Source organism: Palaemon carinicauda, chromosome 2 (assembly GCF_036898095.1).
Source record: "Palaemon carinicauda isolate YSFRI2023 chromosome 2, ASM3689809v2, whole genome shotgun sequence".
NCBI lineage: Eukaryota > Metazoa > Arthropoda > Malacostraca > Decapoda > Palaemonidae > Palaemon > Palaemon carinicauda.
Genome location: NC_090726.1, coordinates 202,350,322 through 202,374,885, shown reverse-complemented (window position 1 = coordinate 202,374,885; position 24,564 = coordinate 202,350,322). Strand labels below are relative to the sequence as shown.

The 24,564-nt window shown below is 37.5% G+C and overlaps 1 long non-coding RNA gene across 1 annotated transcript; it reads right to left on the bottom strand.

Moving 5' to 3' along the window:
• Positions 1-9,909: 9,909 nt before the first annotated feature.
• On the bottom strand, positions 9,910-21,917 carry LOC137629689 (uncharacterized). The gene is made up of 3 exons (XR_011041581.1): positions 21,770-21,917; positions 13,336-14,066; positions 9,910-13,104 (listed from the first exon to the last, which is right to left on the bottom strand). It is a non-coding gene; the product is annotated as an uncharacterized lncRNA (long non-coding RNA).
• Between the last annotated feature and the right edge of the window lie 2,647 nt (positions 21,918-24,564).

Here is a 24,564-nt window from a genome sequence, read left to right as displayed (position 1 = left end):
GAGTGTTTTATTAATCTTTAAACTATCCCCTAAAGATCCTCTCTTAGGGTTGCTGATCTTCAGGTGAGAAAATTTGGAGTGAGGGACCTTCAGGGATCTCAAAATCAAATAAACTTTACCATCAGCTGTAACTTGTAAGTTTGGCTAATAAGGATAACCGCTGGTCGAATCTGTCTCTAAAACCAAACAAATAACTCTGGACATCCGCTAAACGATTCTCCGGCTTCCCTGGTCTTGAACTACACTGGACAAGTCCACTCGTAGGCAAACTGAGACTATGATAAGTCCTGTGTTATTTCCGGAATTGACTATTGAAACTCGCTCTGTTACGATCTCAAATGACAACTTAAGATATTACAAAACATAATAAACATAGCTGCATGATTGATAAAAAGGTGCCCCACCTCAAGAAAGTATCACTCCAATACTTATTAAATTACACTGGCTACCTATTTAAGCTAGACTAAGGACTTTCTGCAATGACTAGTTATCAGAATCGGACGTCCAAAACTGAGAATTGCTACATATTGTGCTGACACGAGAATAGTTAGATAGTTTCGAGTTAATGGAACCAAGATACATGTCAATTTCATTTGGTCGTTGCAACCTCACCATCTTTGTGAGCTAAGGATAGGGGGTTTGGGGGAGCCTATAGGTCTATCTGGTGAGTCATCAACACCCATTGCCTGGCCCTCCTTGGTCCTAGCTTAGGTGGAGAGGGGACTTGGGCGCTGATCATATGTACATATGGTTAGCCTCTAGGGAATTGTCCTGCTCATTAGGGCAATGCCACTGTCTCTAGCCTCTGCCATTCATAATCGGAATTTAGACCTTTAAACTTTTACTGTAGATTCTACAGCTTTCAAATGAGCGGTCCCATGACTATACAATAAGCTCCCACTATACATTCGAAAGACTAACCCTTTCACCCCCAAAGGACGTACCGGTACGTTCTTGCAAAACACAGTTAATTACATATTTTCATATATTTTTGATAATTTTATGAGAAACTTCAGGCATTTTCCAAAAGAATGAGACCAACCTGACCTCTCTAGGACAAAAATTAAGCCTGTTAGAGCAATTGTAAAAAAAATATATAGCAAAATATGCTCGAAATTTAACCTTATGGTGGGGGTAAAAGATATTAATTAAGGCTTTCAAAAAGAAACTGAAGACTTTTTCGTTTCCCGAGTGTTTCAAGAATATGTGGGTTTGACAAACACGGAATACGATGCATGATACGATAAATACCTAATAATGTAAATGACAAACAGATCCTGTAGGTCCTGCAGGGCTCAAGTGTTCCTCTGTGTGATAGGACCATGAAAACAGCCCTTAAAGTAAAGTAAGTGACCTAATGTATCAATATGGTTAAGCAAACTATGTATATTTCCTTCGAGCTAATACACTTAGTAAATAAATAAATAAAAAGGTCGTAGCACAATTCAATAAACGTGGGGCCTATTAAGAACACAAGCTATATTTGGGGTAACAATATCATTTTTTTTTCGACTGTTAATTTACATAATGTACATGAATTTGATTCATAATTTATATCTTCCAAAAATTTTCCTTTTCACAAATACAGACCACGCCTCAGAAGCCACCCACCCACCCCCTTTGACGTTACCGCGGTTCATACCTGGTTACAAATATGATTATGATAATCAATAATCAACAAATAATTAAGCACGCAATATGCATTCAAACTTGATAGGAGTTGGTACATACATACATACATAACTTTTTTTCTCAATAAGTTACATGAATAAATTCGACAAAATTTCACTCCCAATTCCCTTTATGAGATGGTACACAATTTAACTTACCACGATACGAAAAAACAAGTCTCCACCGAACATGAAAATGAACATACGTGCCAAAAAACAAAGCACAAATAGTTTAAATCAGAACCCACCTAGATATGGATCCTGGTCTGAATCATGGACACAAATTCGTAGTTCGCAGATCATCATTAACCTAGATTTTGTGTACTGAAGAAACTAATTTATTACTTATAACCAGTTTTGTTTCACAAAATGTCGAAGGTAATTTACACATGAAAGTATTTATCGTCCTTTTGGACATGAAAAAAAAAGAAAAAAAAGAAAAAAAAAGAGAAAAAAAGAAAAAAAAAGTACCCGGTAAGTTAACAACTATCTTTATAATTAGGTAACACCGAAGACGTGTTTCTCTGTGTTTCCACCTTGCGCAAAACTGCAAGTAACGACCTTTGCTTGGCAGACCGAAAACATTGACGAGGAACCAATAGTACTTATAAAGAGAATTTTGCCATAACTAATGAGGTGATTACATTTGTTTGTTGGCTGGATTATGAAAAATCAACTAATATAATTATTTCATTCAAATGTTATTTGATCAGTGATGATGTTTTAGGGAAAAAAATCGTTTATTCGAATAGGTTTAGAGACTGAATAAGCTACCGGTGATTTAACAAATATTTTCTTTGAGAGAGAGAGAGAGAGAGAGAGAGAGAGAGAGAGAGAGAGAGAGAGAGAGAGAGAGAGAGAGAGAGAGAGAGAGAGTGGCAACAAGGCTTCACAATAATTCCTTTATGTAATTAAGTAAATGTTACCCCTCCCCCTCTCTCTCTCTCTCTCTCCCTCTCTCTTAGGATCAACAGCTTTAGACAAATTGGATCTTAACTAACAAAAAAATCAACCAGTATAGCTGAAAACTGTATAGAAAACTAAATGGGATATTTTGGAACATTTGAAATCGAGGAAATAAGCCACCAGTAGGACTGAAGGATATCGACTGCAAGATGGATTTAAATCCACATGGCTGGAAGGATTAATAGTAGAATACCTAAAAGGGGTCACCATAGCAAATTCTTAGAAAAAGGGTCATTTTGAGCTAAGTAGTCATGATGAGGTCACTTGTGTGTGTTGAAAGGTAATAGAATACACGAGCGAGAGCTTCAAGGAGTTACAAGGATTTCGGATGTCTCAAAAGACTTTTTAGTGCATCCGTGGAGACCATTTGCTCTTTGGTAGAGCGATTTAGTTTAAGCATTTAGAAAGTTGTTATGATCTTGTCTAACTTATTCTTGAACTTGTTTACCGTGTTACTGTTTACTACATCCGCTGGAAGCTTATAAGTATTTGCAATTTTCTGAAGAGAGAGAGAGAGAGAGAGAGAGAGAGAGAGAGAGAGAGAGAGAGAGAGAGAGAGAGAGAGAGAGAGAGAGAGAGAGAATGACATAGAAAAATTTGCATTAAAATGTCAGAGAAAGGTAAACTACACAAAAGAACTTGACTATCATTGGAAGTGTCTAAATGTCTATACTGAAATACAAAACTAAAACAAAAATCATTTTTAACAATCTAGATACTAAACTAACAATTCTTATCTACTGCATTCCTAATCTCTAATGAGGCAATATCAAAATGATGATACCTAAGTTGTGTATGCAATATACCATGAAATGAATTCCAAGAACTTATTAGTAGTTTGTCGTTTTATAAAATATACAGTAGTACTAATACATCAATTGACAATAATTGCCTTTCATAGCTTTTATATAATTTAGGTCTGGCATGAATTGCAGATATGTTATCCAGGAATATTAGAAATAAAAAAGGTCTACTTGCTCATCATAATCCCTCCTCCTATATAAAGATGGCACAATTCTACTTCAGTGTTCCTTCTTTATAGAGGAAAGTTTCTCCTACATTCCCTGCTTCTACATAAAGAGCTTCATCAATGGCTTTGAAATCTTAGCTTTTGCCACATCCGACTGTGCTAGTTTCTAGAACTTCCAAAATGACATATTTGAAACCAGCGTCAACTATATCTTTTAACTGAACAGGCTGATACTGTAGGACTACTGGTTGGTAGGGAAACAAAATTTTAATTTTCGATGAATCCCGTTGAATAATATGGATTTTCAATAAAATTTTAATGTTCCAGAGTAGAATAATATCAATTTTCTGCAACAATTTTTATATGTATGATTTGATAGTTGAAATTATCATAAGAATTATTCTCCTAACACAATGACAAGGAGAGAGAGAGAGAGAGAGAGAGAGAGAGAGAGAGAGAGAGAGAGAGAGAGAGAGAGAGAGAGAGAGAGAGAAATATTGCATTTTCTCTAAATTAATGTCAATTCTTCTTAGATGGATGTTTATACTGTAGCTTCTTCCTAAAAATCTTTTTCATTTGTTTTCTAGTTTTAGGGTAACTTAAAAAATAAAATATCTTAGTAAATTAATTTTGTTCCACCAATGTACATCTACACCTTTGTAATTAGTAATGTTGTACACCCATGTCCCTGAAAGTAGCTACATCTTACGTCACAGAGTTGTAAAATTGTAAGATTTTTAATGTTATTCTCATATCTTCTTCTGCTATGTACAATTGACCTCTTGCATTAATAACATCCAATTTAACTCTATTAAGAAGTCACCCTGTATTAAGAAATACCTGTATATTTTATAAGAACTTCATGAAATCAATTGCATTAAATTTAGCTAACAATCAGTTTTACAGTTTAGTATGCTGAAATCATTGTACAGTAGTCTTCAAGCATTTCTGCAATCATAGCCATTTCTCTGGTGGGAATGCAGATCTCACATAAATAATACTGAGTCATCAATGCCTTCCTTTCTCCTTGGTACGATTTATATAATGTATTTCAAATGTTTTACGGAAGTTTCTGGCCTAAGGAATAAATTTTGAAACCCTGATTACAACCCGTTCTTCTTTCTCCATCTTTCATCACAACCTCAAAATCTACTACAAATATTAAGAATTTTTTCATTGATCCCACCGGATATACAAAATATATTCCCTGAATGCTGACATCGATACAACTCTTGGCAAAACTTCGGTTGAAGATTTTTAACTCCCCATTGTATTTATAAAATGAATTACGTCACTAAAACCATTCTAGTGTATTCACTGGGGATTAGTTGATAAAACCTACAGTACAACTGTTCCAAATTTCCAAATAGATCTTGAAATATCAAATAAAATAAACAATTATACTATATTGAGAGAGAGAGAGAGAGAGAGAGAGAGAGAGAGAGAGAGAGAGAGAGACTTCACTGTCTCATATCACTTTGTTCACATTCTTCTTGTTATCTAATGGAATTGAACTATCAGTAACATTGCATACCTTCAAATTACACTAAAGTTATTAAGGGTAAAATCTTATGCAATAACTCAATCTATATCTATCTTCTGAATCAGCAATGTTATAACTGTGAGAAGCAAAAGCTATATCAATTAGTTAGCATAATCTTACAACTCTTTTAATTTCTTAAATGGTATATTGCATGCACATTTTCCACTTCATAGATAAGAGATAAGTAGGGGTTAAGTTGTCCTCTTAAATAATTTAGTTTTTTCTTTAAAATCCAAACCAAAAGATTAAAGTCTGAAGCCTGTCAATTATTTCATATTCTATCTGACCTGATGTAAACTTTCTACAATATTCTCTACCAACAAACCCTTTCTTTCTTACTTGTCGACTTCCCATGTCACACGATTGTTTGCTTTACCATAGAAAGAACGTCTAAAGTGATCATCGTGATGCTTTAGCCCTTCTACTATTTCAGATACAAAGTATGACTGAAGCCCAAAGACCAATTGGACGTTTGCGAAACAAGCTGGTACCACCCTTTAAAGAGGCACAAGGATCCTTTGATGTAATAAAAGAATATCGCAATGGAAGACCAAGAGTGACATTTCAAGAAACTAAGATTATTGATTTCAAAGTTGACTTGGTTACCTTCTCCTAGAATATTACTACACCACTTAAATACTGTAGTTGAAATTTGATATTATGGACATGACATGTTCTTCTACTATATTTACTGTACTGCAATGATAAGTTCAGGTCTAACTGCACCACAAGACATTTTTCTTATACAGTTGACAGTCTTCACAATAAATGAATAAATGTAAGTTACTTATTTATAGTAAATTAACTGAAGCTCAGTAAGATCCACATTCTGTATACTTGAATCTGTAGCCCACATATGACCACCAAATAATCATCCTTACCTGTTTTGTGCTGATTCAATTGTATTACGCAATTTACATTCATGATTAACTAACTATAATAGTATGAAAACCGTAGAATCAATATAATATACTATGTTACCTGTCTAGTTAAACTAGTCATGTTAACATAAAATGTTACCCTAAGTATTCACATGATTCCTGACTTGTCTACTCAGTTCCACAAGATTACAAAAATCTTTCCACTAACAAATCTGTTACAGAAAACACGAAAGAGCTTTTGCATTGTCAAGTGAACAAGAATACATCAAATGGAACAAACAAGAAAACGGAGATCTCTCCCATTGAACAACTGATTTCCACAGAAAATCCTCAGTTACAAACATCATGAACTGAACCTTTACTCTAATGACGACATCTGCTCAGCTGCCTTCCGCTGAGAACACTCACTCACCCTCCTTCAGCCAAAGCAATGCTGGCTTTGAAGAGTTCTCTTTCTCTTTATTATATCTTTCCAATTTTATCTATCGACATTACACAAGACACAAGTATGAAAATGAACATCTGTATTTAAGCAATCAATTCAATTTTAGCAAGTTCTATATTTACCGATTTTCTTTAAATGATATTTATGTTCTCATTTAACCCTCCAAACAAAAAAATTCTGCAGAAAAAAAATAATTCACGTATTCATTTGCCATTCAAGAAAAAATAATTATGCACAAAAAACATTAGAAAAATTGTATGATTTTCAATTCAGACCAGTAATCGTAAAATACAAATAACCAGTTTCTAAAAATATAGCATTTGCTTTCAATTTTAACAATTAACATGTGGCATTTCAAATTGGAATAAAATTTATTTTCTTAGTCCTATAACTTGTTGAAAATATCAGAGATTAACTCCCAATTCAGATCATATCTGGTAACGTTTGGATGGGGACAGTTCTAGTGATTATAATAGGCTATTTTTATGGACAAGACCATTACTGTCACTTGAAACTATGAAAACACTGCTTAAAAATGGCTCTACTTAACTGGAATTTCTGTTTGATCCTCTATTGATGCTTGCATGCATGGCTGGTTGAACAAAATTTGAAACTAGTGGTTATTCAAATAATAAAAAATTGGTTGAAATCACAGCTTACATTGATAATTTATATCATTCAAAAATAATTGGGGTTTCAAATTAATGCAGTTAAAACAAGTGTGAGATTTGTTACAGCTACCTTTAAATGAATTAAAATACAGTATACTGTTCCTAAAACTAGGCTGATTCTTCCATATAATACCATTACTTACAATTAACCCCTTTTTTTGTGGTTTCAAAAATCACCTCTAGATGCTTCCATCCTCAAAAGTGAGTGATCGAGTTCACCACTGTCTTCAACCATCTTAAGTGACCATTGCAGATAAAAAGAGGTGATAAAAGATCCAGAACCTCTCCTGAAATGAGCTCCAATGGTCATGTGACCACCCTTAGACATAACCAGTACTAGTTATTCATGTGTATGTTATTTCTTTGAGATAACAACTTGCTGACTTTGTTTGGTAATTCTAGATGCAATGTATGAAAGCTGGTAAACAGTCTGGTAAAGTTATAAACCTCAACCAAAAGATAAGCAACATCTATCATTTCTTACAGGCCCCTAAAAATAGCTGTCAAGGTCAAATTGGGTTCATTAAAATTGATTTGCTTCTGATAAAGCTCTTTGACTAATTTAGAAATTATGGCCCTTAAAAACAGATGTCCATGTTAAGTTGCGATATATCTCTTGGACAAGTAGCATGTAAATATTTATATCATCTGGGGCTTGAGTTTCCCTGTGGATATCAAAGCACAGCTATAACAAGGCAGAGCAGACCCTTCAAATTCAGCAATGGAAATCTGGCTTCCCAGACTATATCTAGGAACTATAAAGAACTACAGCCCCAACTAAAATAAGGTGTGGTGGTGAACACTGGTTCTTTCAAGTTAGGTTCATAATGGAAAGGCTTCCATTATGGCTCCTCTCAATGGTGGTGGTGGAAATGAAGCTGGAGTGGTTTTTGTCATTGGAGTGCCTTTAAAAATGAGAGAGAAGGGACTTGCGACAGCTGTATTCATTTCTATGGACAAAGTTGGAACAGGTTTGTCACTGCTACAATTGCTATAATGGCATAGATGAAAATGAGGTAACAGTGAAGCAAGGAATCCTTTGCCCAGAATGATTGCACAGGTACACAGTAAATAGATTCTTGATACACTTATTATAGTAAGTACCTGCCACATGGCAAAGATGAACACACCTCTTAACCTACATGCTTATGTTGCCTCGACAGAAGCATGGAGCAGAGCCTCTAGTAATTGCCTCTGTTCTGCAATGGAAGCACCAGAAATAAAAATGGCACAAGAAAGGCCTGGAACAAAAATCCAGACAATTTGCCAAAGCAGAAATGGGAGAAACATCCATTTTCTTGCAAAATATATTCACATGAGCTCATTACTTAATATGTGAGCAATAGGTTGACATCATCAAAGTGTTCTAATGACCAATTTTTGCAGGTAAGCAAATTTATCAGTAGAAATGTATAAGCTTTGAAATAATGCCATATTATAGTTTTTAACATTGCCTTCAATGCTCAGGCACATTACTAGCTGGGTGATGCAATATATTAACACACTGCATAAACAAACAACTAATGCTCTGGTGACTATTGGAAAAATGAAGAGCAAAATAATTACTCAAATATTGCAAATATCACTTATAAGGTTGCCTCAAGATAAAGAGAAGAAAGACAGAGATGAGAAGTATGGAATATGAAATGGAAGATGAAATATCATTGGAAGGAGAAAGGATTAATGAGGTGGAATAAGCTAAATATTTAGGAACTATGATCTCTAATACAGGATCTTTAGAACTTGAGTTTAATGAAAGATTGAAAAAAGCAAATAAGCCAATGGCTAGGTTAAGTAAAATTTAGAAATCAAATCGGCTGGTTACCTTTAAAAAATCAGGCTTTAGATCAGTTTAGTGAGATCAGTGTTACTGTATGGACATGAATTGTTGTATGACAATGACAAAGCCCTCAGAAGAATATTGGGGATAAATGGCAGGACAAGATTAGAAATTAAACTATTAGAGATCAATCGAGTGCCATACGTGGATGAGATCATGGTGAGGGGTAGGTGGAGATGGTTTGGGCTCCACAAGGTGCTAGAAGAGTTGGAAGACCCAGGCCTACATGTCCGAGGACTATGAAGGGTGAAGTAGAGGATGATGAATGGAGAATTATCGATTTAAAAGCTCATTCTAACCGAGCCCTTTGCGTCAATAGGCGTAGGAGGAGATGATGGTGAAAGATTAACCAAACCATAAAAAAGGGAAGTTAACCCAAGTAAAACAAACAGGAAACTTCATATAAGCTTTAAAAGCAATGCCATAGGGACTGACCATATACAGTATACTGTACATATGATCAGCACTCAAGCCTTCTCCACCCAAGCTAGGACCGAGGAAGGTCAGACAATGGCTGCTGATGACTCAGCAGATAGACATATAGGCTCCCCCCAAACATCCCATGCTTAGCTCACAAGGAGGGTGAGAGTGCAGCGATCAAAGGAACTAACATGTTTGAGCGGAACTCGAACACCAGTCTGGCGTCCGCCAGTCAGGGACGTTACCACATCAGCCACCACAACGGACACTTTCTTTTCAGGACGGTTTGATACATCTCAGACAAACTTGACACCACAAAATGGGGAAATTATAGGTAATAGATTTGTTGTAAGAAATATGCAGTAAGTTTCATCATTAACTTAACAAAAACTTCTATGTCCCCTGCGAGGACCATGTTATCCAGTATTAATTACAATTAACATTTTATTAATTTGAAATAAAGCCATCCTTTGCTAATGTAAAATCTCTGCCCCCTAAAACCTAAATAACCTTCTTCACTGTATATGTATGGCTAAGAAAAGACTACTATCAATAGGAGTTTCCTTATAAAACTTACTCAAGACCATAAAATAATCTATTGCTGTACGGTACCAGAGATAAAAATGGAATCTGATGTCATTTAACTTTGTGCTATTTAATCAATAGTCTTCATCAATGAAGGAGAAATATGAAGATGGTAAAGTTTTGCAACTTGAAAGTCTTTTGTAAACATTTTGATCATAATTCAAAATATGGCTAGCCTTAATTACAAGATTTCAAAAATGGTATAAATCTTTTACAATGAAGTCATACCTCATGTTAAATGGTTAATTGCTTCAAAGACTTATGCTGTAACCCAAAATATTTACTCAAATTGACCATTAAAACTAAAGAACTCGAAACCTTATAAACACCAATGTGCAACCTCAACTCAAATTGTTGCTAATGCAGTAAGTAGATTGAAAATTAAATTTTGTAATATTTCTAATCAACATACAGTACAATCTAATACTGTAGTAATTAATTTAAAACGAATACATTTATTTTTCTTATTTTTCAATAAAGGAAACAAAGGCAAAATTTAAACTTATAGAAAGCAGCATAACATGAGGTACAACTATACTGACATACAATCATTTCAACGAGAGTCAATAAATAATTTCAGTACACACTACTGGTGAATTACCTGAGGGTTAAATGAGAAATACAATTTTGAAAACATTGCAAGAAATACCTGAAATTATCATATATAAATAAAGACATACATGAAATATATTATAAAAACTGTACGTACATATCCACTCTTTCAAAACATTTTAGTAAAGGTAAAAAAAGTACAAAAAAAGTAACGTGGCATTTATCTGTAATTCACCAAGCTCAGATTAGAATGTAAAGCAAATGGTATAAAAAAATTTCAAATTATTTGTTGGAAAAATAATGAAAATACAGCATAATACATTGAAGACCGGATAGGAATTATAGATTATGATTAATTTAGCCAGGCAAGGTCATTCAGCTACCAAGCCCATCAAGGGTAAAACCTGAAATATTTACAGAGGTAAAAGAACGGCAAGAATTGAAGCTAGGAGGAGGATATAAAGGAAGTATACTAGGACTCTCACAGGAACATTGCAAAGACCTCGAGTAACACCTACAGTGGATCGCAAGAGGTTCCCTAACAGCACTAACTGCCAACAATTGACTGAATTCAAGATAATTTTAAATGTTAAGGAAGGTGTTATTCTCTATGCAAAGCTATTTATACAATACTAATTTAAATATGAAAACTGATATATTTGTTTATACTGTACAGTATTTGCAAGTAAACTTCACCAGTGAAAAAAATATGAATAACTTGTTATGCTTAATACTGTAGCTGCAACAGACTAATTCAGATAATTGAAAGCAAAAGGAATTGTAAAGTGAGAGATTGACTTCAATCTTGTAACTTCTCATCTGAAGTTATTTCAGAGCAATTATCATCAGAAAGAAAATGCTCTTTAAAAAAAAATTGGGGAAGATTTCTATAAGAATCTAAATTTGAAAAAAAATATACCTTGATATTGCCTCAAAATCTAATTCATAGCTATTTCCTATTCCTATAATAAAAATTTCATTAGAATATATAAACTAGAATTTTCTTTTTTGAAAAATTATGCAGCCTGTGTGAAAATAGAGTACTTGAAATTAATCACTAACATTCCCTGACAAATCAGTCCTCTACGAAACAAAAACAAACAGATCAACCTCAAAACAAAATCAGGGGAAAATGATACAGTAAAGACAGATACTTCACAGTATATAAATGGCCAAACAAATTTCGTAGTGGGTTTTCTTTGAGTCGAAGGTTGGCCATTTTTACCCTTCCACTTTTACTGACCTTGCAATACTAATACTGTCTACTGAACTTCAAGATTTATAGCTAATGATTTATTGCTTTGATTTATGTTTTTTCAGGGTTACTAAACATCATAAAAAAATAATTATTTTAGATGTAATAAATAAAGAATTTACAACCAATTATAAGATTTTCACCATTTACATTGCAAGATTTTGTATAAATTGAGTAGGTTAAGAAAAGTAAGCGAGTCAAAATGTAGAGGCTGTGTGAATTTCTGATTTCCATTTGCAAGTAAACAAGCTTCGTAAATTACAGATGCCAGGTTAACCAATATTTTACCTTTACAGTTCTGTGTATCTTGTTACTATAATGTTACAGCAATACTTCAAAATATTCCTAAAACTTGGTGCAAATTTTGATTAGAAGTAAAAGAATGTAGCAATTGGAAAACCACAGATTTCAAATGTTTGGAACATAAAATCTTACATCATATAAACTTTTCAGTTCTTAATTGGGTTTATCTAAACAACATATTACAACTTTCTACAGACCTTCCTAAATCATTGGCAAACTGATCTAAAATGTTGTAAAACTGTTATGGTTGAGCACTGCAGTTTCAAAATCCTCCTCATTATGACAAGGTGCAACCCTAACTGGAAAAACTGAATACTTTATGCCTAAAAGGGCCCAAATAAGGAATGCATCCCAACAGGGTAATGGAACTAAGAAGAAGAATCTATAAAAAGAGAATAACTAAAACCGAACAAATTATAAATGAAATTAAAAACTAAAGAACAGGTAAACTATGATGTGACAAAACAGACCTAATTAACAGAAAAATTATCACACAGTTTGAATTTCTGAAGATCCACCAATTCAAGTACAGTATGTATAACTATATTAGCAACATGACTCAAAATTCAACTACAGTGGAACTAAACTCTAGAGCATAACGTAAAATTGAGTTCCACAATAAAAAAGAAAGATTCAAAATCAATTCTGTAGCTTGTAAGGTAACATGGTGGATTTCATCTCAGAATTTCTGAATGGAATGGAAAAATAGAATGGAATAATGGGTATGCTCCAGTGCTTGTGTCAGGGAATATCTTCATACAAAATTGGGGGAAGTGCCTCGGTATATGTATCTTTTGTATGAAGATATTCCCTGACACTAGCACTGGACCATACCCAGTGCTAAAAAACTCATAAAAAAAAGTTGAGATAAATATATATATGAAAAATTCATAGATAATTTGTAATTTTCCCTAATAAAAACCTGTAGTTATTTATTGTGGATATACGTTCGGCGGAGGTAGAAGGCAGCCATTCGATTTAAAGTATGAGGTGGCAACCCAACCTAACTACTTATAGTGAGAGGTGGCAACCCAACCTAACTACTTATAGTGAGAGGTGGCAACCCAACCTAACTGCTTATAGTGAGAGGTGGCAACCCAACCTAACTACTTATAGTGAGAGGTGGCAACCCAACCTAACTACTTATAGTGAGAGGTGGCAACCCAACCTAACTACTTATAGTGAGAGGTGGCAACCCAACCTAACTACTTATAGTGAGAGGTGGCAACCCAACCTAACTACTTATAGTGAGTAAGTAGGGGGTGGCTGGGGGTACCCAAGCCACCTATATCTAATCACGCTTCAATAAATAATGTAAGGTTTGTTAGTATAGGAACAAATGATGGATGAAGGATCTAATTGTCAAATTTTTGTCTAACAATGTAAACGGAGGCAGTTGCTGATAGTCAAGAGGACAGGTAATAATAATGGCAAAACTAAAGAATCACATTTCCCTTGGGTAGCCAAGTTTCCAAAAATCTTAGGACTTCTTCAATAATGTGCTGTATTTTATTTGTAACTGGCGAAAAGGTCACCTGGTTATGTTTCTAATAAAGGAATCTGCTATCTAATAAAATGGGGAGCTAGAATATAAAAAAAAAAAAAAATCTGAAATGAGAGGATACAATTTTCTAGAACTTCATGACCAGATGTGTGGATTTCTGTGGCATTGCAAATTGTAAGAAGAGCATCACACGTACCAATAGCCCTACGAAAGTCAAAATGGTCAACAGAAAACAAGCATTCGCTCTTTAGCTACTAAGGGAATTATAGTTATTTGCTGGTATTGGAACACATCGACATTACCAATTCTCTGACATGAGCAAAAGGAACCTCTTCCAGCTTAACTTGCAAAACATAATGGAACTTTGGAGTTAGCAGGTCTGCACCCTCAACAAAAGCCAAGGTCTGTAGGATCCTCTTCTGAGATTATATTCACTTCTGTACTTGCTCATCCAGCTCCTCCTGTAATATAAATTATGTAGCTATTTAAATCCAATCATATACTAATTAAAATATCTTATTCTTATATGTTAAGAATTTAAATTGAAGCACTGTATTTATATATCAAACAAATCATAAAATGATATTTTCATTATAAAATAAATTTTTTAATATACTTACCCGGTGAATATATAAATAGCTGACGTCTCCGACGGTCGACAGATTCCAAAAACTCGCGAGCGATCGCCATGAAGGCTGCCGGATGTGCCCACCAGCACCGACTATCGGCCAGATACCGCATATACTTCTCAACCAAACCAGTTCTTCTCAGTCCGTAGGGTCTCTATCGGGGAGGAAGGGAGGGCCTTTAATATTATATATTCACAGGGTAAGTATATTCAAAAATTTATATAATGAAAATATAATTTTTAAATATTAAACTTAGCCGGTGAATATATAAATAGCTAATTCACACCCATGGTGGTGGGTAGAGACCAGTATTAAAACAATAAAGGCGTATATGCTCAAGAGTTTTTGACAAATATTCAAAAAACAAACTTAAGTATAGGTACCTGGTAAGGAAGCTGACTCTGATGATTACTCTGCCTCATTAGTCCGCTATCCTCACGAAGCCCAGCAATCCTCTTAGGATGCTGAAAGACTCCCAGGAGCTGCTATATCCAGGGTGAACACCCCTATAACAGGACCTCATCAATACCCTTAATCTGGGCGCTCTCAAGAAACAATATTTTGACCACCCGCCAAATCAAAAAGATTGCGAAAGACTTCTTAGTCTCCCGTACAACCCAAAACAAGATTAAAAATTTCAAGAGTAGATTAAAAGGATATTGGGATCAAGGGAATGTAGTGGTAGAGCCTTCACCCACAACTGCACTCGCTGCTACGAATGGTCCCAGTGTGTAGCAGTCCTCGTAAAGAGTCTGGACATCTTTCAAGTAATATGAAGCGAATACCGACTTGCTTCTCCAAAAGGTCGCGTCCATAATACTTTTAATGGATCTATTTTGCTTAAACGCTACTGAAGTTGCTATCGCTCTAACTTCATGAGCCTTGACTTTAAGTAAATTACGATCCTTCTCACTTAAATGAGTGTGTGCCTCCCGAATCAAAAGTCTAATAAAATAAGACAACACATTCTTAGACATGGGCAAAGAGGGCTTTTTAACAGAGCACCATAAAGCCTCTGAACAACCTCGTAGCGGTTTAGTTCTGGATAAATAAAATTTAAGAGCTCTAACGGGGCACAGCACTCTTTCAACTTCATTCCCCACAATCTCAGAAAGACTGGGGATTTCAAATGATTTAGGCCAAGGACGAGACGGAAGTTCATTCTTGGCCAAAAAACCAAGTTGAAGAGAACATACTGCTTTATTAGCGGAGAAGCCGATGTTCTTGCTAAAAGCATGTATCTCACTAACCCTTTTAGCCGAAGCCAAGCTCACCAAAAAAAAAGTGTCTTGAGGGTAAGATCCTTCAGGGAGGCTGAATTTAATGGTTCAAACCTGTCTGACATAAGGAACTGTAGGACCACGTCCAAGTTCCAAGCAGGAGTCGAAATATGATGCTCCTTGGAAGTCTCGAAAGACTTAAGCAGGTCTTGGAGATCTTTGTTATTAGAAAGATCCAAACCCCTATGCCTGAAAACAGAAGCTAACATGCTTCTGTAGCCTTTAATGGTGGATGCAGAGAGGGAGCGACCGTTTCTCAGATAAAGCAGAAAATCTGCAATCTGCGCTACAGAGGCACTGGAAGAGGAAATAGAGGAGGACTTGCACCAGTCTCTAAATACCTCCCATTTCGACTGATAGATCCTGATGGTAGAGGATCTTCTAGCCCTCGCGATCGGTCTAGCTGCCTCCTTCGAAAACCCTCGAGCTCTAGAGAGTCTTTCGATAGTCTGAAGGCAGTTAGACGAAGCGCGGGGAGGCTTTGATGAAAACTCTTTACGTGAGGCTGTCGCAAGAGATCCATCCGCAACGGCAGACTTCTTGGAACGTCTACCAGCCATAGAAGTACCTCTGTGAACCACTCTCGCGGGCCAGAGGGGAGCAACCAACGTCAACCTGGTCCCTTCGTGAGAGGCGAACTTCTGCAGCACCTTGTTTAGGATCTTGAAAGGTGGCAAGGCATAAACGTCCAGGTGAGACCAGTCCAGCAGGAAAGCGTCTATGTGGGCTGCCTCTGGATCTGGAACTGGAGAGCAGTAAGTCGAGAGCCTCTTTGTCAGTGAAGTCGCAAAAAGATCTATGGTGGGTTGACCCCATGTCATCCATAGCTTCTCGCACACAGTCTTGTGCAACGTCCACTCCATGGAGATAACTTGTCCTCTTCTGCTGAGGCAGTCCGCTAAGACATTCATTTCTCCTTGCACAAATCTCGTCAAAAGAGAGATGTTACTTGCCTTAAATGGAGTTCCTTCTGATCCATGGACCAAAGACCCGAGCATTCCAGACTGTCCAGTGGAGCTCCCTAACCCAAATCCGATGCATCTGAATACAACACATGGTTTGGGTTCTTGATCGCAAGAGAAAGACCTTCTCGAAGTCTGATGTTGCTGTCCCACCAAGTCAGACATGTCTAGACTGAGTTGGAGATTGGGAAAGAGATACTCTCTAAGCCCTTCTCCTTGTTCCAATGGTTTAGGTGAAATTGGAGAGGGCAAAGGTTGAGTCTCCCCAGAGAGATAAACTACTCCAGCGATGAAAGAGTTCCCACGAGGCTCGTTCAAACTCTCACAGAGCAACTGTTTTTCTCTTGCAAGTGACAGACTTTTAACAAGAGCTTGTTCCATTCTTGTGGGAGACGAAAAGGCCCGAAAAATTCGACACTATCTCCATCCCCAAATAAAGAATAGTCTGGGATGGAGTACTGTAAGTTACGACTTCTCTATGTTCACTATGAGACCTAGCTCCTTGGTTAGGTCTAATGTCCATTAGAGGCTCTCCAGACAGCGATTTAATGACGACTCCCTGATTAGCCAGTCGTCAAAATAAAGGGAGGCTCTGAATCCTCAAAAAAATGTAGAAAGCTTGCTACATTTTGCAAGAGCCTTGTAAAAACAAGAGGAGCAGGAATGAGGCCGAAGCACAGTGCTCGAAATTGGTACACTACTTTCCTGTCCACAAACCTCAGATGTTGTTGAAAGTTTGGATGAATCGGGATGTGGAAGTATGCATCCTGGAGGTCGAGAGAGACCATCCAGTCGCCTTCCCTTACTGCTGCCAAGACAGATTTGGTAGTCTTCATCGTGAACTTTGTCTTGACAATGAACGCATTGAGCGCACTTACATCTTAAGTACTCCTGCAGTGAACGTGGCTGCCAGTTCATTGGAGCCATCCCTGATAGCCTTGTTCATGCATGACATAATTGTACGGCAATACATTGACAGCTGGAGAGACTTTCTTACTTAAGGCTCCCAGGGACCCATCCAACAAATAAATACTTCAAACGCTCGAAAAAACTCCTAACAGGAGATGGTCTAGCTCTGAAGCAGACCATAAAATCTTGGAGCGTCTCATGGCTAGACGACGAGGAGAGTCCACTAGGCTTAAGAAGTCTCCCTGGGCAGAGGCAGGTACTCCCCAACCGAGAACTTCTCCTGTGTCACACCAGACGCTCGAGCGAGAAGCTAATTAAGGAAGAGGAAAAGCAAAAGCAGACTTTCCTAAACTTCTCCTGGATTCCAACCAGTCTCCCAGTAAGAGCATGGCTCTCTTGGAGAACAAAAGAGAACTGACTTCGTAAATGTAGGAGTCGAAGAAAGTCATGCCAAGAGTAAACTCAGACGGCGGAGCAGCCGTTACAAAACGAGTAGGACAAAATTTCCCTAAAGAAATTCATAATATAAAACAAGGGATTGTTGGACCACCCTAGGTTACTCCTCTTCTGAATGACTCCCCAAAGGTACATTAGTTGAAAGGGGGTCATCAACTTCTTCAGAAGGCACATCATCTGATAAATCTAAAGTCTTGCGAGAAGGAGATTTATATTCAGAATGACGTGAAGGAAAAGCCTGACAGGCTACATCAACTTGTATATGAACAGAAGTTAAAGTTGGAGGGTCGATGTCACGTTGTGACTGCAGAGAATGTTATTCTACTACACGTCGTGACAGAAGTGACTGACGTTCAAACGTCCCGTAGTAACAGCGGTGACTGCTGTTCGATGCTATATCGTGACTACGGTGACTGACCCTCGACGTCACGTCATGTCTACGGTGTCTACCGCTCAACGTCACGTCGTGTCTGCGGTGTCTGCAGCTCAACGTCACGCTGTGACTGCGGTGGCTGACGTTCAAAGTGATCAAAGTTACATAGAGATTTATGCTCCGCATCTCGTTTAACAGCAAAGCTGTCACTAGGGAGCTCGTTTAGAAGGTTGAAGACCTGAATCACGTATCCCAGAACCGTGACGTACAAAAAGCAAAGGATCCTTTCGCACAGGAACAGGATCGTAAGCTTCTATTAAAGAAGAAAGCTTTAACAGCATATCTTGCAAAACACTTAACTTCGGATCAACCTGTGACTGTGGTGGCTGACGTTCAAACGTCATGTAGTAACAGCGGTGACTGCTGATCGATGCTATATCGTGACTACGGTGACTGCTACTCGACGTCACGTCGTGTCTACGGTGTCTACCGCTCAACGTCACGTCGAGTCTGTGGTAGAAACGTCTGTACATGAACGTCATCGCTATGAACGTCTCATGACGACTACAGCTAGGACGTTGAACTTGTTCTGAAGGAACTAATAAACGTTTAAGGTTTTTAAAGAGACGAATCATCGGAAGACGAGGAGAAACTTCGTCTCTCCTGTCTTATGGCAAGGACGTGCTTGGCGAGCAACGTCTGATACCTTTGAGGGAACGTCTGTTCGTTGCTTTACACCTCTCACTCCCTTAGGTCCTACGACATTCCTTCTCCCTGGTGCAGGGGAGCCTGAAAGAGGTCTTGGACTAGGCAAGCGACAAGCACGAACAAATGAACCCTCCGCAACACGGAACATGTTTTTCGCACTTTCTTCACTGATATCGCATTTTTTAATAATTTCACATTAGACATGAATAAAGCTGATTTCTACCTGAAGCACGCAATTCTCCCGTAAATCAAAAGGTTAGAACTGCGAAATATGTCGTATAATGTAAGCACATTAGTACAAAATGAAACACATGCAAAAATTAATAAACATATACATATATATCGAATAAAACGGAAATATATAAAGTTAAAAAGATCAGTGACTGGGGAGGAGACTAAAACTAGTTCAGTAAAGACTACGTTTTCAATCTCTCACCGTACAGTGCCTTGGGATGAGAATAAAAACTAAAACGTTTTATCCTCTCTCCCCGTACAGAGACTTGGGACGAGAGTAAAAATCTGAATCGAGAACAACGTTACTCGCTCCCAAACTCCTTGTACAGTGACTTGGGACGAGAATAAAGATCGGATCGTTCTCTCTTTCTCTCTCTTTCTCTCTCTCTCTCTCTCTCTTGTCACTCACAAGAGAATGGCTCACTCACTCTTCGTCAATAACAGGTTATTTGACTAAAGGAAAAAACTAAAAGGACTAAGAAATTGAAAATTAACATGTTCCTTTAAATTGGTATCTAAAAAACTTCAGTTTGTAAGAAGAATGAACAAAACGTCAAAATCGATTTACTCTTTCTGCAAAGTGAAACCGTGATTCTCTCTTTCTCTATCGTAACGATAGAGCGCAAACTGCGTAGCATAAATAAACCAAACGTTAGTTCATCTTTGAAAAACAGCACGAAGACTATTCAAAGAATAAATTTCTTGAAATATTTTCTAAAAATATTCATCTCATCAATCTAAACAAAAATAAAAGTTGAATGGGCTCAACGTTGTTTAACTTCGTTTTCCAAGTCAGGACCGCCTACAAAGAATAGGCAAAGGCCGCTTATAAACAAAAACATAAAATTTACCTCGGTGTTTAGTATAAATGGAAAGCTAATCGAAGAGGCCTAATAAAGGCGGGTGATATAAAATATATAGAGGTAAATCTATAAATATCAACAATAATTTATAAAGTGATAAAATAATTACTAAAAGCCTTTAACACACTTCCGTACACTGAGGGAAGGGTCGGCCATCTTTTCTCTATGGAAAAACCAGAGCGAGATTAAAAAAGCAAGGGCAAAAACTTTTCCTCTCCTTTCAAAAGCATTTCTTTTGAAGATAGTATTGAATAATCCAACATGGCGAAAGCAATAAAACCAAAACCAAGTACTTCACCAATCGGTAGAAACTCGAGGTCAAGCGCGAGCGGAACCAGTGTTGTCTGTAACACCGACAGAGAAGAACTGGTTTGGTTGAGAAGTATATGCGGTATCTGGCCGATAGTCGGCGCTGGTGGGCACACCCGGCAGCCTTCATGGCGATCGCTCGCGAGTTTTTGGAATCTGTCGACCGTCGGAGACGTCAGCTATTTATATATTCACCGGCTAAGTTTAATATTTAAAACTGGCTTTACTTATGTTAAGTTACCAAGCAATTAAGCTCATATAATTTTAATTTTTTTTATATTTAAACTCACTACAAAAGTTATAAAAATATTAAGAATCATCATCATCTCACCCCCCCCCCACCCCTCATCCCTACATTAAGGCGTATGTTGCCTGAAGCGCCCTCTCCAATGCCTTCAATCAAAGGCATCCTCTTCCACCAAACCTCTTCTCTCCATATCATCCTTCACCTTATATCGCCACCTAATTCTCTGCCTCCCTTTTGATCTTCTCCCCAAACAGGTTCCTGCCAAGCCCTCCTCACTCCCTCCCCACTATCCATCCTCAACACATGACCACACCATCTCAGTCATGACACTAATCATATCAGTAATCTTTACTACACCTGCCATTCTTCTTACCTCATCATTCACCAATCTTTCAAACAGTGATATTTCCACAATCCACCTCAGCATTCTCATCTCTGTTCTCTCTAGTTTTGCTTCCTCTTTTCGTCTTAAAGCCCAAATTTTCTGACCCACACATTAACTCTGGTCTTATTACTGTGCTATAGATCTTGACTTTTACCTCGATTGGCCTTTTCCTATCACATACCACTCCTGCTACCTCCCCTCCACTTTCCCCATGCTGCTTTCATCCTATTCTCAACTTCAGCAGTTAAAATTCAAATAATTTTGGATTTTTGTATAATCAGACTCACAACAAAAGTTATACAAATGTTATCAAGAATGAATCAATAAAATGAAGGTACATTAGAAGTAGATTTAAAATTTTGATATCCTCATCTTCATTTCTTAAGCTTCATATTTCAACCAAACACTTTCCAAACCTGATGGCATGGAAAAAGATTAGAATTTTAAGTCCACAACTATAACATTAAAGTTATTGTATGAGTAAACAACAGAAGTATGCCTTTTTTTTCAAATGTAGTGTAATACCCGACTAGAATCATACTAAAATATTTTTAACTTTACACGTTTAAAAAAATTCCATTACTTTGGAAATGCAATATTTTTTTTTATTTTATATTTTGATTTAATAATTCCAAGACAAATAAATAAAAATTTCCTATATATCAAAATTCTTGAAATCAATAAAACATCTAATTTTTTAAAGTTCAGTAGTCTAAACATTTACAGTACTGTATAGTACTGTGCAATACGGTACTCTACTCTGAATTTAAAAAAAAAAAAAAAAAAAAAAAAAAAAAAACACAACTTACATTATTTTACTGCATTATATCACATCTTCAGTTCCAGTTGGGAAAATACATATATCCTAATAAGCATTGTGGCTCATAGCAAATGAAGAGAACCTCCAATTTCATAAATTTGTGGCTTTTGGAAGGCAAATCTCTGGGTCCCAAACAATGATATGAGGAAAGTCACCTGAAATTATAGACAATTACAAAATTTTAACTATTAATTGCCTCAATAGTTTAACTTCCATCATAAAACCTTATACCACAGAAATCTCTCAAGCAAACTAATACAAATGGCTCCTTTGCAAAAGAGGACTAATATTAATCTATCTCGTTTTGAAAAATGTTATTTTTATAAAATAAATTTTTGAATATACTTACCCGGTGATTATATAAGCTGCAACTCTGTTGCTCGACAGAAAACTCTACGTTAAGAATCCGCCAGCGATCGCAATGCAGGTAGGGGGTGTACTTCAACAGCGCCATCTGTCGTGCAGGTACTCAGTACTCAATGTAAACACAGAACTCAATTTTCTCCTCGGTCCACTGGGTCTCTATTGGGGAGGAAGGGAGGGTCCTTTAATATATAATCACCGGGTAAGTATATTCAAAAATTTATTTTATTATAAAAATAACATTTTTCAATATTAAACTTAGCCGGTGATTATATAAGCTGATTCACACCCAGGGGGGTGGGTAGAGACCAGCAATAATTGTTTACATTATTATGAGCTAAGGATTTTTTATTTCATTTTAGCAGTTATTCAAAATAACAAATATAAAATAAATAAGTACCTGGTAAGGAAGTCGACTTGAACAATTACTCTGCCTTTTTAAGTACGTCTTCCTTACGGAGCCTCGCGATCCTCTTAGGATGCTGAGCGACCCCTAGGATCTGAAGTATCAAGGGTTGCAACCCATACAACAGGACCTCATCAAAACCTCTAATCTAGGCGCTTCTCAAGAAATGACTTTGACCACCCGCCAAATCAAGTAGGATGCGAAAGGCTTCTTAGCCTTCCGGACAACCCAAAAACAATAATAAAACATTTCAAGAGAAAGATTAAAAAGGTTATGGAATTAGGGAATTGTAGTGGTTGAGCCCTCACCCACTACTGCACTCGTTGCTACGAATGGTCCCAGAGTGTAGCAGTTCTCGTAAAGAGACTGGACATTCTTAAGATAAAAAGACGCGAACACTGACTTGCTTTTCCAATAGGTTGCGTCGATTATACTTTGCAGAGATCTATTTTGTTTAAAGGCCACGGAAGTTGCGACAGCTCTAACTTCGTGTGTCCTTACCTTCAGCAAAGCTTGGTCTTCCTCATTCAGATGGGAATGAGCTTCTCGTATTAACAGTCTGATAAAATAGGATAAAGCATTCTTTGACATAGGCAAAGATGGTTTCTTAACTGAACACCATAAAGCTTCAGACGGGCCTCGTAAAGGTTTAGTTCGTTTTAAATAGAACTTAAGAGCTCTTACAGGACATAAGACTCTTTCTAGTTCATTTCCAACCATACGATAAGATTTGGAATATCGAACGATATTGGCCAAGGCCGAGAAGGCAGCTCGTTTTGGCTAGAAAACCAAGTTGTAGAACATGTAGCCGTTTCGGATGAGAATCCGATGTTCTTGCTGAAGGCATGAATCTCACTGACTCTTTTAGCTGTGGCTAAGCATACCAGGAAAAGTGTCTTTAAGGTGAGATCTTTCAGGGAGGCTAATTGTAGCGGTTCGAACCTGTCTGACATAAGGAATCTTAGTACCACGTCTAAATTCCAACCAGGTGTAACCAAACGACGCTCCTTCGTGGTCTCAAAAGACTTAAGGAGGTCCTGTAGATCTTTATTGTTGGAAAGATCTAAGCCTCTGTGACGGAAGACTGATGCCAACATGCTTCTGTAACCCTTGATAGTGGGAGCTGAAAGAGATCGTTCTTTCCTCAGATATAAGAGGAAGTCAGCTATTTGAGTTACAGAGGTACTGGTCGAGGATACGGATACTGACTTGCACCAGTTTCGGAAGATTTTCCACTTCGATTGGTAGACTCTAAGGGTGGATGTTCTCCTTGCTCTAGCAATCGCTCTGGCTGCCTCCTTCGAAAAGCCTCTAGCTCTCGAGAGTCTTTCGATAGTCTGAAGGCAGTCAGACGAAGAGCGTGGAGGCCTTGGTGTACCTTCTTTACGCGTGGCTGACGTAGAAGGTCCACCCTTAGGGGAAGTGTTCTGGGAACGTCTACTAGCCATCGAAGTACCTCGGTGAACCATTCTCTCGCGGGCCAGAGGGAAGCAACTAGCGTCAACCTTGTCCCTTTGTGAGAGGCGAACTTCTGCAGTACCTTGTTGACAATCTTGAACGGAGGGAATGCATATAGATCTAGATGTGACCAATCTAGTAGAAAGGCATCTATATGAACTGCTGCTGGGTCAGGGATTGGTGAGCAAAATATTGGGAGCCTCTTGGTCATCGAGGTTGCGAAGAGATCTATGGTTGGCTGGCCCCAGGTGGCCCAAAGTCTCTTGCATATATCCTTGTGGAGGGTCCATTCTGTTGGAATTATTTGTCCCTTCCGACTGAGACAATCTGCCATGACATTCAAGTTGCCTTGGATGAACCTCGTTACTAGTGATATGTCTAGACCTTTTGACCAGGTGAGGAGGTCCCTTGCGATCTCGTACAACGTCAGAGAGTAGGTCCCTCCTTGCTTGGAGATGTACGCCAAAGCCGTGGTGTTGTCCGAGTTCACCTCCACCACTTTGCCTTGAAGGAGAGACCTGAAGCTTTTCCAGGTCAGACGTACTGCCAGTAGCTCC